This window comes from Polistes fuscatus, unplaced genomic scaffold (assembly GCF_010416935.1).
Source record: "Polistes fuscatus isolate 324 unplaced genomic scaffold, CU_Pfus_HIC Scaffold8, whole genome shotgun sequence".
Taxonomy (NCBI): domain Eukaryota; kingdom Metazoa; phylum Arthropoda; class Insecta; order Hymenoptera; family Vespidae; genus Polistes; species Polistes fuscatus.
In genome coordinates, this window is record NW_025113162.1 from 5,020,495 (window position 1) to 5,044,919 (window position 24,425).

A 24,425-nucleotide genomic window follows, 5' to 3' on the forward strand; every position below is an offset into this window, starting at 1 on the left:
CAAGGATCTATCTATCTCTCTTTCTCTTTATCTCACTCACTCTCTCTCTCTCTTTCTCTCTTTCTTCTAGTGCTCCTGAAGTAATAGATTAATGTCTTCTCTCTCACAAATGGCCGCCAGCAACACTGCAAATCGTTCTGTTCGTTCCGTTAGCTCGTTCGTTCATTCGTTCATTCGTTCCGTTTGCTCTTTCGTTCATTCGTTTGTGCGAACGCTTAGCCAGGAATTGGAAATCGAAATCGTTTTTAAGTAGACAGGTTTAAAAGTACTTACTTCATAGATACGTAATGATCAATAATTCGTACGATCATCCTCCCCATTCGTATTTTCTTCGGAACATTCTTGTTACGATAGAAGAAGAAAGAAGACGAGATTTTTCCATGAGAAAAAAGAAAAAGCATTCGTCGGACGTAGCTTTTCTTTTTTTTTCTTTTAATTTTCTTTTTCTCTTTTCCTTTACTCTCTCTCTGTGAAAAGTAATAAAAGAGTGTGCTCTTCTCGCGTTGGACGAAGAACAAACACTTCGAAAGCTTTACTTGTAATATCTTCGAAAGGGTAGATTATTATAATAAAAAGCAAATGTATAAAGGAACGATAGACGTCGGTATTAATGAAATTGTTATCGAAATATTTACGAACGAAAATTATAATTGAAAATGGAAGAAGAAAAAAAAGTAAAACAGAAAATATATTACATGACATTAAATAATATTACTTTAAAGCAGTTAATAATCGAATTCCAATTTTCGAATGCGCGTTATAATGTACTAGTTTAAATTACTTTTATGAATTCTTCACATTCTCATTATTTGTTCAACGGAGGTTTATCATTGGATAGGTATTGTAAATAAATCTCTCCGTTTAACGATACTTCTCGAATTCATTTCGTGATTCGTTTGTAACGGAAAACAAAAATATATAGTTACTGATAATAAAATCAAAAAGAGAGAGAGAGAGAGATAGATATAATTTTAATTATCGTAAAATTATTATAAATAAATCGAACATAGTTGCATCATCAGTGTTGTATCAAATGCATTCACGTGCAAAACGTGTTTTGAAGAAATTGACGAAAAAGTTTGAAGCTAGGGTCCGACACTTTGAGTGCATACTAATGTCCTCGTAGTGTTTCTGCGTGAGAGAACATATAAATGCGATGCGGTTTCACAAAATTTTCTTTTTTCTTTTTCTTTCCTGTAAAAAGAGAAATAGAAAGAGAGAGAGAGAGATTTTATCAAATTGGAGGATACACGAATACATGTATACGTTGTAATATTGCACTATTTTGAATGTGTACGTTTATACATTTCGTAACTCCGGTTTCTCCATTTTATTTTCATATCCTTTTAATGTAGGTGGTCGGCCGCTCGTATATACCTTTATTCAGGAATTATCTCCAACAGCGTTATAAAGAGACATTGTCGTTACATTATCGCTGTTATTATACTCATTTTTTATCTTTATAATTTTTTTTTCTGTTCTCTCTTCTTCTCTTTTTCTTTTAATCATACGATTTCTTTTCTTTTTTTGTTTTCCCTTTTTTCAACAATACATCCTCCAATAATAAACTTATCTCATCGTTAGAAAATATCTCAATGTAATATAACGAGTATGAACAAAAAGAGGAAAAAAAAAACATAAAATGAAAGAAATTACGAATAACAGTAAGATACTTAAAAAAATAACTTCAAAAAGAAAAAAAGAAATAAAATTAATCCGTCTCATTTTCTCGCACGTATTAATCTCGTTGAAATTGAAGTTAAACGTCCGATATATATACATCTCGTCGAGTGTCTCTTTACATAAAATCCTTTTTACTTTTTATTTTCATTTTAATCGCACAAATCTCTTGTCATTCCAACGACACGTCACCGTAATAATACTTGTCTCATCGTAAAAAATATATTTAAGCATATAACAAGAATGAATGATAAAAAAAAATACAAAAATAATGAAAATTACGAAAGACAGTAAGATACTTAGAAAAAAAAAAGTTAATCTGTTTTTGTCTCTCTCTCTCTCTCTCTCTCTCTTTCTCTTGCACATATACTACTTACTCATGTTGAAGTTGAAGTTAAACCTACGATTTATCTCGTCGGTCCATATAATACTTATTTCAACCGAATAAAAGTACTTAGAGGCAGTTTTAAACGTAGTAACAGACAAAGCCGTAGGATTGATCGGGACGTGAGATCAAAGCCTGATTTCTTTCCTCACGCGATCCAAACCAGATTGAAAAAGTTTTCGTCTTTACTTTATCGCTAAAAATAAGAGAAGAACAGATTTTCTCACACTTTCTGAAGAACCATCTTCCGTTTTCAAATTCGCAAAAGCCACGATTACCACTTTAACATGATTCTTTTATTTACTTTCTCTCTCTCTCTCTCTCTTTATCTGTCTCGTTCTCTATCATCGTTTCACTTTAATACGTTTCGCGTTGCCATAACGACTTGATTATGCTACCCGAAGAATATCACGGAGGCGTGTTAACGTATTCATTCAATTTCTTAGACCGATGGTTTACTCGCGTGCACTGATTCTTTTTCTTCTTCCTCCCCCCAACCCTCTCTATCTCTCTCTCTTTCTCTCCTATTATAATAACTTCCTTGCACGCTCCTTTTCTATTTTATTTTCTCAACTACTCTCTTATTTTTAACCCCTCGATAAAAAAACAACAATTGGAGGATCGACTGAACGATTTTAGTTTCTTATTTTTCCAAGAATTATCAACATTACAAAATTAAACGTCAATTTTAATAAAATATTCAATGGATGTTAAGATATTAATTTCATTAATTTTTTATATCCATAATGATCTTGTATAATTTATAAACCTAGTCTTATGACAATGCTTCGACTAAATCTTCTTACAAGGATAATGATAAAATATTCAATTAGAAACACTGAATAAACTAATTACCAAAAAGCCAAAAATATGTCACTCTGTCATTAAAAATACAAACGTTTTTTTGTGAAAGAATAATTTCTACCCCAAAAAATATACTCGTTAATTGATAAATTGCAAAACGTAATACACACTACTCGTAAGTTTTTTTTTATTAACAAATAAATCTATCTCAGTTATTTTGAAGGTATCCTGTTCCTTCGAATTTAATTATAAATTATAATTTATATTTATAGTAAAACCCTACGTTCCGCTATATATGATTTAATAATTAAAACGATTAAAAACAAGATTGCTGTTAAAATGAATCGTTCTGAAAGATGATCAATAACTATTATTAACAATAAAAACAATACTTTACCAAACATTCATATGTTGAAAGAGAAAAGAATAAAGATATTGTTAAAAGACTCGGGGACATATAAATACGCATGATATTCTTTCTAGTAACCCTTCCACATTTACACACACACACACACACACACACACACACAGAGACACACATGCGCGTAAATAAAAAAGCGTCTGGGAAGCTCAACGGGCGTATATAAAATGGCGGTCTAACCGTGGTGGCTGTCCTTGCAGTTTCATACATTGTATATTTTCGTTTGTTTTATTTTCTCTCTTCTTTTTTTTTATAGTTCTTTTTATTACTCCTACCTCGTGGCCTGCTTTTCTCTTAAAAAAAAAACAAAAACAAAAGAAAAAAAAACAGCAAAATCGTCGTCGTTAGTTTGTTGCATCGTGCGAGCCTGCATTCCCCTTCTCCGCCAACTATCTCACCACATATACGTACGTTAATATGTTTATAAATGCATACGCACCTCTTTCCTCTTATATACTTGAAACAAGTCGAAGTCGAGGACGGGGGGAGGGGGGAGGAGGAGGAGGAGCAAGTGGAAGGGTAGTGCTGAATTAAATGCCGGTCAGAAATATTTTCCTTGGCTTTTCCGGATACGTTTAAGGGGATGCAATTCGTTCGTGTAAATGTTACTTTTAACGCGTGTTCCTCGATTCAGTACTAACCACGTGCAAATGAGTGCCAGAAAGTTCGTTGCAGAGACGCAAGAGAAGTTTGTTCGTTCGAGATTTCTATTACCTTTGGTGCGTGTATGGAGTAACGTATGCGTTAAAGTACACTACATAATTTCTAACACGAGAAAAGATAAAACAAAAAATGGAGAAACGGATAGAACGAAATCAAATAGGAACACGTACGAACTCAAGAAAAAGAAAAAACACCCTTTTCAATTTAACTACATTCTCTCGTGTAGATAATATTTGTGTGCATATGTGTGTGTATGTATGTGTATAGATGCAACTATCCTATGGTTATAACCATCCTCAAATGAAATGGATCATGATTTATTAGTGAAATAAAATAAACTTCTCTGCTGATAGTTACATCTCTCTCTCTCTCTCTCTATCTATCTCTCTTTTTCTCTCTTTTCTTCGAAAATATGAAACCACCGTTGCTATCGATCGAATTTTACGTCAGTTACTTTATTAAAACGAATTTCCGACGATCTTTTTGAAAGCGTATCCCCCCTCCCCCTCCCTCCCCCCACAGAAAAAGACTTTCCCCCCGAGAAGAAGCTTTACCGACGATATAAAGCTTTTTAGATCGAAACGTGATTTTCTGAAATTTATTTAAAATGTATATAAAAATGTATTATATCGAACCTATACAACCCGTCCCGTTGACTTGAAATTGATCTCAATGCGAAAAGAATGTTAATTTTTGTTCGATTAAAATTCAAGGGAATATTAATATATACGATGTTTAATATTCAATATTCGGCGAGGAAAACGAAGAATCAAGGTAGAGGACAGCAATTTTCGTATGAAATAAAAGCCATAAAAAACTTTCCGATATTTTTCGCACAAGTCGGCTGAATTTAAGAGAAAATACTATTCTACTTTTTTCCTCTCAATTCTTCTAAAAGCTGATTGTAAAATACGCTGCGTCGGCCATTTTATCATCACGCATCTAACTTTTCACGATCTTTTTTCTCGGCAACGATGCGCAAAAGGGCGACGACAAAACTCAACTTATCTCGAAGACAAAACTCTCGATTCTTTTTTACTCTCTCTCTCTCTCTCTCTCTCCCCCTCTCTCTTTCTTTACCGTTTCAAGAAGGAAGGAAGGAAGAAAGAAAGAAAGAAAGATAACTTCGAGGTTACGACCCCTCGGTAGCTAGCCGTTGAAATGAAATTCTTTACGACTGAAGTTCGGTAACACCGTGGAGAATCTTTCAGTCGAGAATAGCTGACAGTCCTACTACGATTTCAAGAAAAATGCTTTCGGATAAATGTACTCAAGCTCGAGAAACTTATCCGCCGACGCCACCGCCGGTGTCTCTCTTTATATTTCATCCAGATACATCGGACTTTACGTTACCACACTCGTCTCTTACGTTTTCTTCGTGATCGTGATCGTGTGATCCTCGTAGAGTCGTATCATGTTACTCGTCCTTACTCGTCGTCGTGTTGGTAAGGATGAAAAGCGAACAAGTTCATGGAATCCAACGAATTTGATTTTTCTCAGTGATTCGATTAGATATATATATATATATTGTACTACATTGACCCTGTGTAATACAAGAAGAAAATCTTGAAAAACTTTACCGATGAATTTTACTTCATCATTTCAAATCGTGGATCACGTTTCTCATATTTTTCTAACGAAGACAAAAACAAAGAAAATTAGTAAAGCAGCCAGTGTATTATTCCGCAATGCTGAGGAAGCTGTTTGTACGATTTCAAACTAAAAACCGTGCCAAAAAATTACCTTTCCTAGCTGTCGTCGTCAGCATACATCCCTTTGTCGATAAAATGAACACAATTGAGACGGAAGATCATCGAAGGTGATCACGAGATTCCTCGAATAACTTTATCATCGATGAATCGAACGATATGAACGATTACTGAAATATGATCTGTGTTATCTTCTCGTATCTACGCCATTAATCTTTTATCTTTAGAATTTATCGATCGATAAGGATGATTTTAAATTTTTCTCATAGAAGAATAGGAAATATTCAAAGCTAAAGTAAAACATCGATTTTAACTGGTTGGTTAATCGAGAGAGATCGGGCAAAACTGGCATTTTCAAACGTCATGTAGGTCAGTGCATAAATGAATGTCAATTGGGGAATTGCTCTTGCAAGGTTGCGGATGCGCCATTACGTTGGATCCCCTTAGACGCATATATTAGCCTGGCAAATGAGCATGCCTTCGTTTGTCCCTACTGTCGTACCTGCTACCGCCATTTCTCTTGAAAGAAATCGCTTACGTAGACGTAGACGTTCATTCTCTCTATTTCTCTCGTTCTGTCTCACTATCTTTATCTCTATCTCGAGCTTTTATCTTGCGTACTATAGAAACCAGAGAAACATCACTCCTTTATTCTTCCTTTACACTAGAAAACTCAGGAGAGTGAATCTAAGCGAGTGTTGGTATGACTCCTACGAAAGATGCAAGTTGAGAGTCGGGTTGCAAAACGAATAACATCTGGGTTCAACGTCCTATTCTTTTTATGGAAAATAGATTCTGGCCGGCGTTAAGCTTACGCGAGGAAGATTTCCCAATGCGTTACTTATCTGCGAGCTTGCAGACCGATGCATCCGAAAGTGCGATTTTCTACGTTTAATTCTACGTCACGAAATTTCGAGGTCGATAGGTATTAAGAGCTTATCCGTACACTTCGGAATACCTCGACGACGAGAAGAATTCTCTTCCGAACATTTTTTTACATTTCTTCTTTTTTTTCTTCTTCTTCTTCTTCTTCTTTTTCTTTTTCTTTTTCTTCTTCTTTTTCTTTCCCCTTTCCTTTTTTTTCTTTCGTCAGAACTCCAACAATTGCAACAAAACCACCCCCGACACTTTATATAATAATTCCGCTAATAATCTACTCGCGTAAGTCTCGAAAGTATTTTTACCTTTTTGGTGTTTTGTCTATTTTCTTTTCTTTTCTTTTCGTTTTTTTTCCAAGTCTACTAACCGTGAATTTTTTTTTTTTTATAAATTAAACTTTTCACGGTATTTCGAACGTATTTACAAAGAATTTATACCGTAGGCACCGTATAAATGCTAAAATTCGAACAACGTGGGAATTGAAAAATTGGAAAATACGATTTGTGGTTTACTTTTTTTCTTTTTTTTTTTTTTTAAGCAAATTCTGTTACCAAACCTGAACGTGTACATTTTTCTAAATTTCCTCTAATCATTTTTGTTCGGTTAAAATTCCTAAACGCGCGCGTCGTACAACGTATCGTAATTTTTAACAACGTATTCACTATATTTTGTGAATATTCTATTCATTCTAAAATATTAAGTTATATACGTTATTCGTTATCAAAAATCGTTGAATTATTTTTACAAAGTTACATTTGGTTTGAAGCGTTTTAATTGAAAAATGAAAATCTAATTAAACGAAAAACGTACACGAGCAAACGTTAATAACAATCTTACTCACGTGTCTGATCATACACTGATATTTACTACTTTCTTAAATTCTCTCCATTGATAATCGGTAACTACGCTTGTTAACAATAAGAAAACATACAATAATATTTCCTTAAGTAATAACTATTGATAGCAATTATAACGAAATAATAATAATAATAATAATAATAATAATAATAATAATAATAATAACAGATGATAATTACAAAATGTGTATATTATAATATACATAATTACAATGACGTTAGATAGACGTACAAAATAATCTGATTTATTTGACACATTTTCAAACTTATAGGATATTCGAAAAATACCCATGATAAATTGTTATTAATGATCTCGCGTTTGTCTTCGTGAACCGAAAAGAGAGAGAGAGAAAGAGAAAAAGAGAGAGAGAGAGAGAGAAAGAGAGAGAGAAAATGAGAAAAAAAAGGACGAAAGGTAAGGTAGAAGATGGGATGATGGAAAGTATGGATTTTCGAAGATAAAGGGATAAAGTAGCATCGCTCATCGAGTACCCGATGGACCTTTTCGTCCTTCTAAAAGGATGTTGGAGGCCACAGGAGTGCGGTCGAACAAGATCCCGAGGAATTGCTGGCAATGAGCCAGGAAACATAGCGCTACGGTCGTCACATTTTCCTTCGGTGAAGTCACGCCAAGCTTTCCAGAGTACGAAAAGAGAAAGAGAGAGAGAGAGAAAGAAAGAAAGAGAAAGAGAGATAGAATGAGCATCAAGCCTGTAAATCTCACATAGATCTAAATCATGGACCAACCGAGCATTGACCATTCCTCGACTTTAACTAACGCTTTATACCAAATGTGGAACCTTCCATTCGACAAGAAAATATTACCTCTTACAAACTTTCAAGTCAAATTCTAGTTACAATTTTTTTAACCTTTTCCTTTTTTATCTTTTTTGCTTTTTTTTCATTCCCCTACCACACCTCCACTTCTCGAATAAAATCGATTCAATATATGTACGTATGTCCAAGATTAAAGCTATTTGATCGACATCCTACCGACCAACCGAACGAGATTTGTAAACACATTTGGAGTGCCGATAACGAGGCAAACTATACTACCGTTCGCCTTTATCAAACACACGTAAACAATGTTAAGGATTAGCTCGTTAATCCAAAACAGCGAATACAGCGTAAATTCCTAGAGAAACAATGGCAAAGCAACTTCGATTACATTTAATCCTTTCTACTTCATCTCTCTCTCTCTCACACACACACACACACGCACGCACACTCTCTTGATCTTTCACTTACTTTATTTTTTTTTCATTCGAATCTTTCAAAAGAACTTGTCCGATCACGTTGAAATCGATCTATCGCATTATACTCTTTCTTTCTTTCTTTCATCATTCTCTCACGAGGATTCATTTCAAACCATTTCATTGCTAGGGTAAAAAGCTATGACCTAAAACTGGCACATCTCGAGCTTTCACCTTTGACACTAAAACACATGGACATTGTGGGTAAAGATACTTACTCTTCTTGTTTTTTTTTTTTGTTTTTTATCTAACTATTTCTTTCTCTATCTCTATATAATTTTCTCATCTGAAAGTAAGAGAGAGAAAAATAGAGAGAGAGAGAGAGAAGGATACAAAAGGGAACATGCGAGCGAATGCATTTAATTACGAATCTATCCTTCATACCCTTCATCGTGTGGATTCGTAGGATATCAAAGAAGTTCGTAGGTACTATTGTCGTTAATTAATTCGAATGCGAATAAGAGGGGAATAATAAAAAAGTTAACAAATATGTATAAAAAGAAAATAAATATAAGGCAATATCGTTATCTTGAAATTCTTTTTATTCGAGAGAGTATAATACTCGAGTTCTCTTTTGCAAATGCAAAAATATAAATTATTTCGTATATATTTGTTCTCAACAAATATTTAATTTCTTTAGAAATTAAGTTTTACGTTAAATAGCTTATTAAATAGTTATTATGTAAAACAAAGAAAAGTTATTAATTGAAATCAAGTAATAATTGACTTTCTTGAAAGAATCTTGGTGTAATCTCGTTTACATCGAAGAAACTATGATAGTTTAGATTCGTTTACAATTTAATACTTTTTTTTCTTTACTTGATTGAAGCTTTGAACATTAACGAAACACTCGTAGTATTTCTTTTTTGATTTTCTTTTAAAAAACTTTTCACAAAGGTTAAATAATTAAAGGTTTAGTAGGGTGTAGTATAGTACATCGTGAACTTTTATCGAAAACAAAATTCAACCGAAAAATCCTTGTCTATTGCTAGAAAAGTATGAACCTTAATTACTTTTAAATAAGACAGTCTTGACTAGCTTTCATTATGTTCGTGCTGCTTCCTCTTCAAGGAAGAACAGTATCTTCTTTCTCAATGTTCTAAGAACTCTGCTGATTACTTTCTTAAATTATTTGTTCGTCGTAGAAGTTTTCCGTAAAATTGATCCGAACTTCGTGCTTGGAACACCGATACGCGAGTGAGAAAGTAAAAGAGAAAAACTAAAAGGGAAAGAACTACTTCGACTAACATTGCATACTTATTCTTCTTCTTATTTCTTTCAATAAAAAAACAAAAAAAAAACTGTATATTTAATATACATGAGTTGTTAATTATAACAGCGGATTAAATTCAACAAATATTTAGAATTGTAGTAGATTCCTTTCGATAAAGTGAACAAATAAAACAAATTAAAATCTGTTACCAAGTTTTTTCTGATTTCCTGTTTTCTCAAAAAGCATACAAATAATTATGCTGAAAATTGTTATTCGTTTCAATAATACGAGATATTGATATTATCGATGATTTTACAACGGGTTTTAAGGTTTTTACGAAAAACACATTAGATCAAAAGGATCGTACGTCCGTTCGAATAACACGTAGAAAATTCAAAAGCTTACTCGTCGGTGCATCGAAAGAAAGTGTTAGATAAATTATCCGACAACTGGAAATGGAACGAAATAAAGTGAGGTAAATAAATCGTGTGTGTGAGAGAAAAAGGGAGGAACTTGAACGCTTGGAATGAACTTTCAATATCAAAGTATTCTCTTGATTTTTTCGTAAATAAATATACCAACGGTAAAATCAAAATTAAAAGAAAATAAACAATAATAATATAAAAAACATATCGCGTTCCCTATACAATTAATAAATTATTTCGTTACATCATATTACACTCATTTATCTTATTTAATTTTTTTCAATAATATATCGTTACGTGTAATATTTATATTTAATTTTATACGAACTAATTTGACTCTACCGATGTAAAAAAAAAAATCATAAATAACGTTTCGTACCGTCGTTCTTAACTACGTTTTTTCCTTTTTGTTTTTCGAACGTTTTAATAACAAGAGGAAATGGAAATAAGTAATATTTACATCTCTTTCCCATAAACGTACAATTAGCAAATTGTACAATTTATCCGTTTGAGATATCAAGTTTCTGGCACAGTAATGATGCGTCCATGACAGTTTCCCTCTGTAGTACCGTAATTTGCACTGATACGCGTGTTCGTTGCTTTACAGGATCATTTGCATATCCTAACCGTACGCCTACGTTTACAAGTACCATTGCACAGCATGCATATTCTACGTGAAAATTATTTTACAAATTTCCAACCTCTTACCAACAATAACAGTATGTCAAGCATGTACCAACTTACCGTATATTTTGATATGTGTATCATGCGAAAATAGTTAATACATTTTAATATACATTTTAATAATTCAATTAATAAACAAATAATATGAAGAGAAATAAACGTTTGTTACCGAATATTATTATGAATTCTAAATATTATACTTGCAAACGGTAACGTAATACAAATATATTAAAATTCACAATAATATTGTCTCTATTCTACATAGAAAATAGCGTGACGAAAATATGTGTGTTCCCTATGAGACCAGTAAGATAAAAAGCTACTTAAAACAAATCCTATTTTCTCCATAGAACAATCTCCTATTCTGTCGTCGCATCGAACACAACACGCGATGAGCGTTTGTTAGCTTTCAATAATCGACAGTCTACCCCGTGTATCATCAAAACCTAACGGCATTATCTCGTTTATATTATACAGCAGTATCCCTTTTGTATACTACGAGTAATGAAAAATATGTTCGTAAATCACGTAGTAGCATTTGGCAAATTGGCTTTGCAAAATTGAAAAGGACCAAATTGAAATGGAAATAATTTATTACGGGATATAATTATTTCCCTTTTATTAAACACCATCGAACGTTGAATTTTTGAAACGACCAATATTTATTTACTCGTTATTTACTATTCGAGATGATTTGAAACCAAAGAAAAAATCAAGAAAATTGTCAAATCAAAATGAAACAATTCGTATTGCATGTGTTAAGAATAAGATTCGAACATTTGTTAAATATTGTAACCTTTAAACCGCACTATAAGCAATATAATGATTGTTGCAGGACTATCCTCTTAGCTGTTAGTAATCCGAATGCAGCAAAGACCAAAATCGTGGATGTCAGCATTGGCTGGAAGCAAGCCAAACCAATCCGTTTCGACGCTGCCTACAATGAGCAACGATTTATTTACCAAGCCGATCAGCCAGAGCCGAAGGTTCATCTCGATTAAACTCTGCAGCACAAGCCGAACGAATAAGAAGAAAAGAAATTCGCTCGCGATTGGCTTTCTTTTTCGATTCGAATGAATACAAACGTCTCTCTCTCTTCTTGGTGATGATACTTTACTTATACGTGTCACAAATACACTTTTAAGGTCAATACATAAGAATCGTCTAAACAATAATTTCAACTTTTTTTATTTCAATTCTTTTTCTTTTTTTGTAACTCATTTCCAACGAAAGTTTCTTGACAAGAAAATGATTTTTTTTTCAGTTTATAAAATTTCATTAGACATATCGTAAAGGGATGAATATAACTTCTCATATTTTCTTACAAATTTTTATTAAGGGTGTTTTAAAAAAAAAGAAGAAAAAGAAATGTAAATAACATAAGCAAACTAGATGAGTTCACCGAAAGAACAGACGAAATTCCATTTGAGAACTTTTAAGAAACTAGCAATTCGTATTTGCCAACATTGCACCCGCTAATGAATAGCAGAATTTGCTTAACGAACGTTGTAAATTAAATAGAGTGTGATTCGTTCGTTTTGTTAGCACGACTAGCAATTCTTGATTCTTCTTCTCTTTTTAATCAACATCACGAATTGTATGGAAAAGAAAAAGAAAAAAAGGAGATAAGATAAAAAGGAAAATACGTTGAAATTAAAAACACTCAAATTGCCGTTAAAGAAAATATTTCAAATGGTTTATCTACTTGACATTCAAATTGCATTGTTAATTTAAATAAATTAACGAAGTAACGTTTATTTTTGTCTAAAATTTTGATCCAATACGAAACAGTTCTTATCGAGTGTTATTAGAACACCTAACGAAATGATAGAAAATTTATTTCATTAAACGAGTATCCAAATTATTTTTAATTTTCGTATATAAAATCAAATAGTTCGTTCGAAAAATTCTGTATAATTAAATCTATTATTTCGTTAAAATAGTTTCTAATAAAACCGATTTATCATTGTAATTTTGTCACGAGAATAAACGACTCGCGATTAATTTCCATTATTTATTCTACAAATGTAGGAATTTTCGGATATGAACAAAATAATTAAAATTGTTAACGTAAATCTACTCTCACAAATAAAAATGAAAATCACATACTTATACGTGCACATATATACATATATATATCATCCAATTAATGATTTATAATATAAAAAATATTATTTTGTCGATTCGTAAAGTGTGTTTTTTGTTGTCTTTGTTTTTTTATTAGAGATATCAAGTTAGCATGGTTATTTTAAACTGAAAAGGCTACTATTTTGAAACAGGAGAGGTAACGACGATCGAATAAGGTCAAAGTGTTTCTCGTCGTTGCTTTCACGGTAAACGACACACGTATATATGTAGGAAAGCCGACTTGGCGAAGGCTTCTACGGTCAATAAAAAAACAATTACCAACGCCTACAAAACGCTAGCGCATAGAGACGACACTCGTCCCCTCATCTCCCTCTCTATGTATGCCTATATAGATATATACGTATATATATATATATATATATATATATATATATATATATATATTATATATATACCCGATATACTCGAGTTTATCTTTTATTCTCTTTCTCTCTCTCTTTCTCTCGTAGAACTCTCTCGCAACTTTCAGCACGTTTACAAACGCGACGGTCGGTCGGTGGTGGTCTACGAGCGCTTTTGAAATTGCTTCGTCGATCGTTGCCCTGGACGAGTAGTACTAGCTACCCTTTTCCCTTCAAATCGGATTGCTGATTGCTCTTCCTACAGAACTGCAAAGGACGTTCTCAACTCGATTCGATTATACATCGCGAAAATTTCGTTCAGTGATTTTACACATATACACTCTTCTCTCTCTCTCTTGCTTCCTTTCTCTGTCTGTTTTTCTTTTATATTTTGTATTATAAGTTTAATTTTATACTATACGATCTTCGATATGTTCGAGAACAAACATCATAATATTTCATTTTTATATGCTAAACAAAAAACATATCGTTGTATTTCTTACACAAGAAATGCTAAAATTTATAAAGGTGTAATCCTTTTTGAGATAGGAACGTTTTATGTATCGTGTTTGATGATTTTTACAGGTGTTCCGTACGGACGTTTTTTCCATTAGGGCCTTCTTTTTGTTTTTCTAGACTTGCCATCATCTTGATGGGGAATTTTAAATAAGACCGATAGACAATGACTTTGATAAAGATTTTGAAAATATGTCTGAGAGGGTACACTTCGAATAATACTTTTTTTTTCCATGTAAAAACGTGCAGCTGTAGTAGCACTTTCATTAGCACGATCCTACGCGAAAAACGTATCCCGCGCCATTTCTTCGTTAGAATAATACCCTGACATATTTCAACGCGATACTTTGTAACTATGATCACAAGAATTCGCGAAATACGGTTTATATTTTATTAATCGGTGACCTTTCGACCTACGCTAGTTATACAATTTTTTACACAGGGTATTTTACTTTATCATATAAATGTAAAATGCATATATATATATATATTTTTAACATCCTATTTACTGCAATACCAATCGATAAACATAACTTTCTATTTAATTATAAACGATAAAATAATTTCCAATTAACGTCACGAAATCTTAAATGAAACATTTCAAATGAATCAATTAATTGCTTTGCGCTAGTCGTATATGATTGTGAAAAGTATAACGTAGAAATAACTTAATTTTCGATCCTTATTCTCAATTCTAACGGGAAATTATAAAGGAACGAAAGATCACATCGTTTGTTGTTTCCACAACAATGAGATAAATTCATAAAATCTATAACGGCGTCCTCATTGTCCGATATTTTATCTACATAGGGAATGCTGGAAGGTATATCAAAATAAATTGCATTCCGTTTATCGGAATACGCTACAGGACCGTGGCGGTTTATTTGTGAAATGAAAAAAGGAGGGAAAGAGAAAGCAAAAAAAAACGAGAGAGAAAAAAGAGAAGACTCAATGAAGATAGGATAAGCGGATTTTCGAACAAAATTTCAGGTTCTTTACAATATTTAACATGGTTTTGAAAAATTTTCTATTGAAATTCCCCAATTTTAGAGATTATCGAACATACGCGAAGCGAGCTATTTTGTAAATAACTTTGAACTATTTTTTTACTTATGTGTATAAACGTTCGCGCGCGCGCGCGTGTGTTGGTGTGCATGTGTTTTATTGTTTCTTCGTAATAATATTGTTTTTTTTTATTTATTTAATTTTTTTCTCTTTTTTTTTCTTTTTTTTTTCTTTTTTGTTCGAATGATAAAGACACGGTGCAAAATTTTTTTCATTTCGTTGCGAATGTCAGCACACAGACGCAGCGGGAAAGAGAAAGAGTATGTATGCCGCACCACCCACACAAATACGTGCACGTTACGCTTTGGAAAAAGGTTGAAAAGAAAGTAGAATAAAATAAAATGTCTGCATCAGCTCGATAAACGAGAAACTATATTTCGTATATTTCGTACCACAGTAACGCTAAAGTCAATTAATTAAATGACGGTTTTGATAACAGAATTGTAATGGTTGTAAGCAAGGTGTAATTTACAGCGACCCATCTGAAATGTATGTTGTGACAGAAACAGAGGAATAAATAAAGGCTTCAAATATTCGAGTAAAATTTCAAACGATTTCATATTCGCGATTACAAATAACATTTTTTCCTGGAAATTAAAAAAATCGTTCGTTATTCTATCAACTTTGACGGAAACTATTAATCGGAAAACAGAAACAAAAATAAGAAAATAAATTGACTTTTGTGAAAAATTGCGACAATCTGAATAAATATAAATTCTGTTAAAGTAAAATTATATTAAATGTTGACGCGATAAGATTTACAACTGTCAATGATATTTTTTTACAATGTACAATAAAATAATGTTACGATTTAAATATCGGCAATAATGAACTCATAAATTTATAAATAAAATATTTCTCAAAAGATACATTATCAAACTCTTGATAAAATTCTAATCAATAATAATTATACATATAATCCTAATCGTAAAACTTTCTAAAACGTGAGTGCACTTACTTTAAAATGTGTTAATGCACCTAGGAAGATCAGAATTCGCTACCAGAAGGTATCGATGCAAAGGGAATTAGTAAACTCGATCCACCTCGCAAATAATGTTATCTCCATATTTGAACTTTGTGGTATAACAGCTCGCTGCTAGCGTCAAATCCATTTCGAAAGCGTGACTACGCAGTATTCGTTGTATAAAGCGCAATATTAATACTGGATCGAATGTTTCGATATCGTCCTGTTTCTCGATAACGTTTGCTATCCGACATAGTAACTTCATTTGCTTGGAGATCAAATTGAATATTAATTAAAATCGAGGTCGGGGAGAAAGTTATTTCGTATTTTACTGTAAAAGTGAAACCAATTTTTATTTTTTTATATTTTCTATACGGTCTTCTTCAAATGGTTTCAAATTGTATTTTGTTCGATGCTTTAATCAAACCAATTTGAATGTATGCCTGTGTTATACGAAAACCAATAAATGACTGAAATGTAACAATTTTAAAAAAAAAAAAGAAAAAACAAAAGAAACAACGAAACACGAAATATTACGAAAAATAATAAAAGTAATCTGATATATCAAGGAATCAACAAAGTAACTGGAATATTATTTGTAAATATCAAAACGAGTAAATTACACTAGTGTTCTAATATTATTCCTAATTAATTTTCGATTCGAAAAAGTAATTAAAAAAAAAAAAAGGAAGAAGAAATTCACATACGTAAGTAGAAAAAAGACGAAGGAAAATTCTCTTGTTAGAAAGACAAGACCTAGAGCTCAAATGGCAAATTGATCCGAAGCATTGTCGTAACCATCGAGAAACCGATGTTCAAATTGATCACGAGAGAAATTAGAATCTTCCAGTTGTGATCAATGCGAGACATTCAGTGTAAAACGCTTACATCAGTCTTTGACGGAACTTGCCCGAATATCTGATCGATTTTGTCATCCTTTCTCTCGTTCTCTTCATCCCCCTGCTCCCTTCTTCCACACCCCTCCTCCTTTCTCTCTAATTTGTACTAATTTCGTAAATCTTCGTCTAATTGTAAGATCAAATCAAATGATCTTGTTTGAGATTCAACTTTGAAAAATTTCTTTCCTCCCATTCTCATAAATTTTTGTATTATAATATAATCGACGATATAACGATCTTATTTAATGGCATTTTAGAATAGAAAATTAATTATAGAATAAAAGGATTATAAAGAGAAAGGTAATTAAATTCTCTTACTTACCAAAGGAATCCCCGTTAAACAAGGTAACAAAGTAGCCAATATCCAGATGCGTTCTACTCTAGAATGGGTATTAACTCATTCCACGCACGTTTTAGTAGCTACCACCATCGGACGCGTTAATTTCAAAACCTTGAGCTAATCTCGACCACGAAGACGCTTTAATTGGTAATAAATTAAACGAGTATTCTACTTAAAACTTCACAGACCGTTTGCTTGATTTAAACGATAATGATTTACGAACGAAAGATTTTTATCTACATTGTGTTATAGTTAAACAGAACGTAAAAAAATTTTCTGATTTTTTTTTTCCTTTTTTATAACTAGGATTCATAGATAATTCTATCGATGTTTCTCGTAAAAGTGTATAAGTAATTTATCAATCGTATAAATTTTTCTTTGCAATTTTTAAACATGTGTGTATGTATAAAATACTATTTCTGGAAAATCGAACAACTATAATGTGTAATCATCAAATTATTCATTATTTTATCCAATTAATCATCGTCCTAATTGAATTATTCTTTCTAGTACTAGAAAATAATAAATCCAAATGTTTGTGCTCATTTTCAAGTTACAGTTAACGAATAGACAAAAACTGGTCATTTAATAGAATATACTATAAAATATTGTGTTACAGAATAGTCGCATGTGCATTTGTAGAATACGTCAAATGTAAAGATACATATTACCAATAACTAAATTACACAAATTTATGCATACATGGAACGTATAAAACAAACACATCGTCTCAATATACTAATAAATGTGTACATAATATAAACATATCTATGCTCTAACACGTTCTATTTCATCTGGGAATATAAATTTGTTTCACGAAGTATATATATATATATAATACAGCTATGCATATCGATATTATCAACATTACTCACTATGTGAGTATGTAGTCTAACAACACACACACACACACGTATGTATGCACTTCAAGTAATATTGGCAAAGAAGCTAAGATGCCATACATATTACATATATCTACATGTACATAACATGCGTTAATGATGCAAATAAGTCAACAGATAATACCATAACGTTCTTAGTAAAAGTAACAGAATTATATCGTATAAAATAAGCAATGAAAATCTAGAATGTTTTGATATACATCCACACACCTATACCTAACGGAAAATTTAGTATCTCATATTTATGTCACGACCACCTTTCTCCCAAGTATTCTCTCGTGTCCTACGAAAAGTAGCAGATGTGATGAATATCATCATGAATTACGTCAATGCAACATAATACTTCTTACCCAAATACCAACGTAGAAAATTTATATAATTACGAGATATGTATATTAATGTTACTCTGAAAATAATAAAAGTCAACTAATGTAAGCCCAGCAGACAAAATTATTAAACTAAAATAATATCTCAAATTAAATATAGCTTATTACTTATATATACATATACAAATATATATAGCTTATTACTTTAATAATAATTGACTCGAATACATAACACATCAGATAAGAGTAATTAAATTGTAATATTAAGCAGACTATGAAATGTTAATCGTTGCAAGAACGATTCTATTAAACGTATACATAGAAGATAAACGATATATTTACTTAACGACAACCACATGCAAGGTTTGTTCGGTTCATCTAAGAGGAAGGAAATAATTAATAGCTTAAGGCTTACTTTGTAGTAAGGGTGATGCATGCTAGATCGCAGACATTCTCTCTCTCTCTCTTTCTCTCTGTTCTCGAGAGTTCATGCATTTAGTAAAGTTACTTGTATCGCGATTTTGATATCCGTACGCAAATGTCGAAGTTTACTCTCCGTAGTTTACGATGAGACACTCTACCACCTGACAGAACAATTCCAAACTTGGTCCCAAACACCAGACGGAAGTCATTATTTCGCGACAGGCTTGTAACGAAATCTTAATAGAAGGAACGGTTAAGTTAAGAATAATATTCTATTTTCTTGAAATTCTAATAAAATTACCGATATTAAGAAAAAAGAAATAAAAAGAAAGAGAGAGAGAGAGAGTGAGAGAAAGAAAGAGATAGATCATTATAAGATTAAGTTAAAAGAAAATTGTCAAAGAGAGATATACCCTTAATGAGAAAATTTAATCAAAGAAGAAGAAACTACGGTTTGCTACGTACGTCTTTGCATTTAAGGGAATAAATCATTATTTATAATAATAAGAAAGTATCAAACGGGATAATAAATTACTGCAGAGATGAATAATGTGTTCAACGTTCTCTCTCTCTCTCTCTCTCTCTCTCTCGCTGAGCTCGCGATAATTAAGAAAAATGTACACATATGCCTTGTACCTGAAGCACATTCTCTTATTCGTTGAAAATATAAGAAAGGTCAACTCTATTCTCGGAAAAGAAAACCGTTCTAACACATATACGACTATGAAAAGACCTTTTTGAATGTTCGCTTGAAGGATACACAAAATTTCAAATTAAAAGCCAAGCTCGTTTCATTAGATTCACCTACGTGAGCGTACGTATATGCTTGCGTAAATGATGCGAAGTAGGTAAAACACATCGAAGAAGAGAATTCTTCGTTAGAAAAATTCATCTCTAATTCGTCTTCTACCTTAACGAAGGAACTATCTTGCGCTTCGCATTTTAAACAAGAATGCACCTTTTTGACAAATAACTTTGTTACAAGGTTTCTAATTTTTTCCGCGCAATTATTATCATTATTATTATTAATATTAACCTTATCTTTCTCTGTCAGTCTTACTCATTGCTACGTTACAAACTCGGAAAAAGAAAAAAGAAAAAAAAAAGAAAAAAAAAGAAAAGAAAAATGTTGAAATATTTCAACAAATCGGAGCAAATAAAAGTTTCTCGTTAAATACACGATTGATTTTCAGACTTCGACAAAGAACGTCCTCTCATCTATATACTTCTTAAAATCCAATATTAACTTATAATTCTCTTTTAGTTAATCCTCTTAAGTATTTAACTCCGATAAAACTGACTGGAAAACTTTAATTAACGGTATTATTAAATAACACAATTATTTGTCAAATATTTTAAAACCTTCCTGGAGAAATGAATAATGTTTCCTAATCGCATTTAAAAATAATGAACGTCGATCGATGACGTTATATAATCCTCTTAAAAAAAAAAAAAGAAGAAATACTTTGTCGAGTAAAAATAATCTCACAAGATTGTCATATTGACGTCGTAGTAAATATATCGACGTTAACGTCAACGTTAAAATATTTTTAACCGGAATATTAGGCAGCCTGTGTACAACCGTCACGAATAGTCAAAGCGTGTTATACGGTAAACGTCATATCCCATTTGAAGTTTGAATCTGGATGTTGAGACGCTTAAACTCGAACGAAGACGAATATTGCCGACTCATCGAATCATAATGGTATATCTGTGCTGTAACACACCACCACCGTAGGTTCTACATGCCTTATCTACCTCAAATATGAAATGAGAGAACGATCAAAAGAGAAAGAGAGAGAGAAATAGAGTAGGGTAGAAGAGCACTAGTACTGCTATTAAAATCATTTCATCCACGTTTCGTATAATTTGCAAGAAAACGTTGTTGTATACGATATAGATTGCAAAGTAATCTTCAACAAACGTTATCGATATTATAACAAAACAAAAATAACGTTTGATTAAAAAATATCATCATTACGACGAACGAAGTGACGTAAACAACGTCCATTCGTTTTCTCTCTCTCTCTCCCCCTATCTTTCTCTCCTTTTGTTTCTAACGACAAAAAAATGTCATTCGTGTTAAAGAAGAAATACCGATATCAATCTTCGAACGATGATCGACTGTCAAAGTTACTCACGAAACTCACGATTTTCTTTCTCTCTTACTTTTACACTCTTTTGATGTACATATATAATATATATGTATGTATGTGTATATGTATATGACGGTGAAAGTTTGCATAATGTGTTTGTGATCATCGTAGAACGATATAGAAGTCGTGTTCGTGCCAACGACATAAAAAAAACATGAAATGTAAGGTAACTTAGAGTACCGAACGATCGTACATATTGAAATTTTAACGATCTTTCTCCCTCTCTTTCTCCCCCTTCTTCTCTCTCTTTCTTTTACTCATCCGTTATACGGCTGGAACGTTATTAAGGCACATATACATACACTTATGTATATATATACATACTCGAGATATATAATACTATACTAACTACGAATACGTATGATTATAAGTGTGATCATGATAACGGGTGAAGAGCTTTACAATTATTTCGATATAATCGATCGATTATCGTTATCGTTGTCCATACTTGAGAGCTTTATCAAGAAAAAAAAGAATAAAAGAAAAATAAACTTTACTTTAGAAACGAATGAATCGTAAGAAAATATCGATACAATATAATACAAAAATTGAACGAAAAAATAATAAATACAATCTCGTACGTATTAAAACGAACAATAAGTAGTATAAATGAAAGATCTAAAATAATGAACATTAGGAAAAAATTAATAATATATCTAATTTATAATATATAATAATATAAAAAATAATAAATCGTTCTCGTATATAGAAATGTGGCTGAGGGGTTTAAAAATAATAAATAGTTGCACATTTACGGAATGAAATATATTTAATCGAGAATAAAAAACAAAAAGGACAAAGAGGGAAGAAATAAGAGAGCGATAAAAATGAATAGATATTAAGCAACAAAATATTCGAATAGTAATTACGTGAAAGGAGAGAGAAAGTTAGAAAAGGAGTTACTTGTTGTTCGTGGTATATAAAGTGGCATTTAGGTTCTTCTTCCCTGAAAACTCGAGAGCTGCGTGGACGCGATAAAGCTACAGAATGGCAGTTGGAAAGGAAACCCTTTGCGGCCGGTTGCAAAGCGCAATTTCCCGCGTCACACTTGCATTTCCAACTGCAATTCCCCTTTAACTCGGATAACCATCACCGGAATACTCCCTTCTCTCTCTCTCTCTCTATCCTACTCTTATTCCTTCTCTCTTTTTATCCTTTAACTTTCTGTCTTTTCCGTCAATCTGTTGTCCCCCCACCCCCTCTACCTACCTCTTTCCCCCACCGAATTTCTCTTTACTTTCAACCGTTCGATCCCGAATTTGTTTTCTTCCTTGAACTTCTCATCTCGTCTCGAGGATACTTCCTTTCCATTCGTCACCAAGCGAAAACTTTTGGTCCATTCGGGCCGTGAATTAAAGTTTCTGGTGCTACACTAGACTCCCTTCTTCTTAGCCTTCCCCTCTACCATCAACCACTACCACCATCATCCTTTCTCTCCCGCTACCATGATAAAACTTTCGATCAAAGTTAAATTAACAATCGAGTTTCAATTAGTGTCATAAATCCGACTTTTTCTCGACTTCCATTTCCTTCCTACCTTTTCTAATTTCTCTTTGCCTTTCTTTCTTTATTCTTACTTATTATCGATTTTTCCATTAAGTAAAACAAAAAACAACAAAGATTGGCAAATGAGATATTCTTTATGTTTCTTTTTCTTTTTTTTTACTTAAAAGAAAAACTAAGAAATTTCGTAAGATAAATTATTGATGATAATTTATCTAAATATTATATTTTATATTTCTCGGTGGTTTATAAACGTTTTAAAGAACGAATAAGATATAATATTCGTTGGAATAATGTTTGACCACGTAACTCGAACTAGGTTTTGGAACAAAGTTGATGCGATACGAACTAGAAATTTAGGTGTTACGTATCACACCACTAAGATAATCCAACGTAAAGAATAGAGGGGTCACACGGGTGAACTTTAAAGAATCTTCCGGCCGTGTTAAATGGAAACGAATGGCAACTCGGAAACTTCTGCATTAAACTCATTACGAAACGGACTTGGATAACGCCCTTTTCCGCTACACTTACAAAGAATTTCCGGCATTCGCAATAAGGTATTTTCCTCGATAACCACTCCTCCTCTTTTCTCTCTTCTTCATATACGTACATAACTTCGTCATACGTTCTATCGTTTTCACTCTAATTCTCGAGATTATCGATAACAACATAACGATCAAACAATATTAACTTACTTGTGCGAACAAGCATATCTAAAATAAGATCTTTCTAAACTGATTTCCTCTCTCTTGTGATTGATGATACAAAATATTCACGAGAAGTTATTTCTAACGATTAGTTTTCAGATGAAAAAACATCGCACACCCGAGCAATTTTTTTAATAGAAAATATTATAAAAAGAATCTACTTTGTGTATCTTTTATTAATGTTTTCAAAGAAAAGAAAATGAATTTCTTTCTGATTCTAGACATACCTCGGGCATAGGTAAAGTATACTAATTTATTCATATCTATTCAAAAATTCAGAGCACTCTTTGCCTAATTTCAAAAAAGAAAAAAAAAAAAGAAGTGATTTCATTTAAAAAAGTATCCGAATATTTCTCTTACTTACTTTGGATGTACATTTCGTTAACATAAGATATATCTACTTCACAAAGTAACTCGGTTACGAGCTGAAAAAGTCAAATATTTCGGTACACGTTTGAACACATAGACCATTTGTACACATATATATATATATTATATACTATTTTTTCAAATTTTTAATATTCTTCTGTAAACTTCACACTATTTTAGTGATGTGTATCATTTCGCAGTACAGGACAACATCGGTTTGATACACTTGAAAAATATCAAGAAAAAAATAGAAAAAAAGAGAAGATGTTACAAAATATCATTTGAAACGTTGGAACAATTTTCAACAAAAAATATTTTCATAATTTAACGATAACCGTAATATTATCTCGATGCAATATTTTTTACACTTATGATATAATATAATCGTTTATATTTCTACTCTCCGTAAACGCACGATTTATTAATGATCTCTCCGTATTTTCGCGAAAAATTACCAAAAAATTATAGTATATTACCATTACGAATTGATGGTAGTTCATATATTTTACTTCACCGTTCTTCCTCGTTTCAATCGTATTTCGAATGACCCCTCATTTATTCACGTTGAACGAGAGACTATTTCAAATAGCCCAAGGATATGTATCGTGTTAACAAACTAGTAATTTGTCAATTTGTTTAGTGAATTCTCGCTTATCCAAACTAATTGAATAACTGGGATATTCAAATAATTACATTTTCACGCTATTAAACAGACACGTTGACAAAAGAACAATTTTCTTTTCATTATACTTTTAATGAACATTGTAAATTACAACTAAACTTCAAACAA

General features: G+C 32.1%; 1 protein-coding gene and 1 long non-coding RNA gene across 2 annotated transcripts in view; both read right to left on the bottom strand.

The window, feature by feature from the left end:
- LOC122524787 (zwei Ig domain protein zig-8) overlaps positions 1-24,425 on the bottom strand; it is a 269,914-nt gene that overhangs the window by 208,810 nt on the left and 36,679 nt on the right. The gene's annotated exons all lie outside the window — the stretch shown is intronic.
- On the bottom strand, positions 4,843-9,139 carry LOC122524788. The gene is made up of 2 exons (XR_006305625.1): positions 8,647-9,139; positions 4,843-4,917 (listed from the first exon to the last, which is right to left on the bottom strand). It is a non-coding gene; the product is annotated as an uncharacterized LOC122524788 (long non-coding RNA).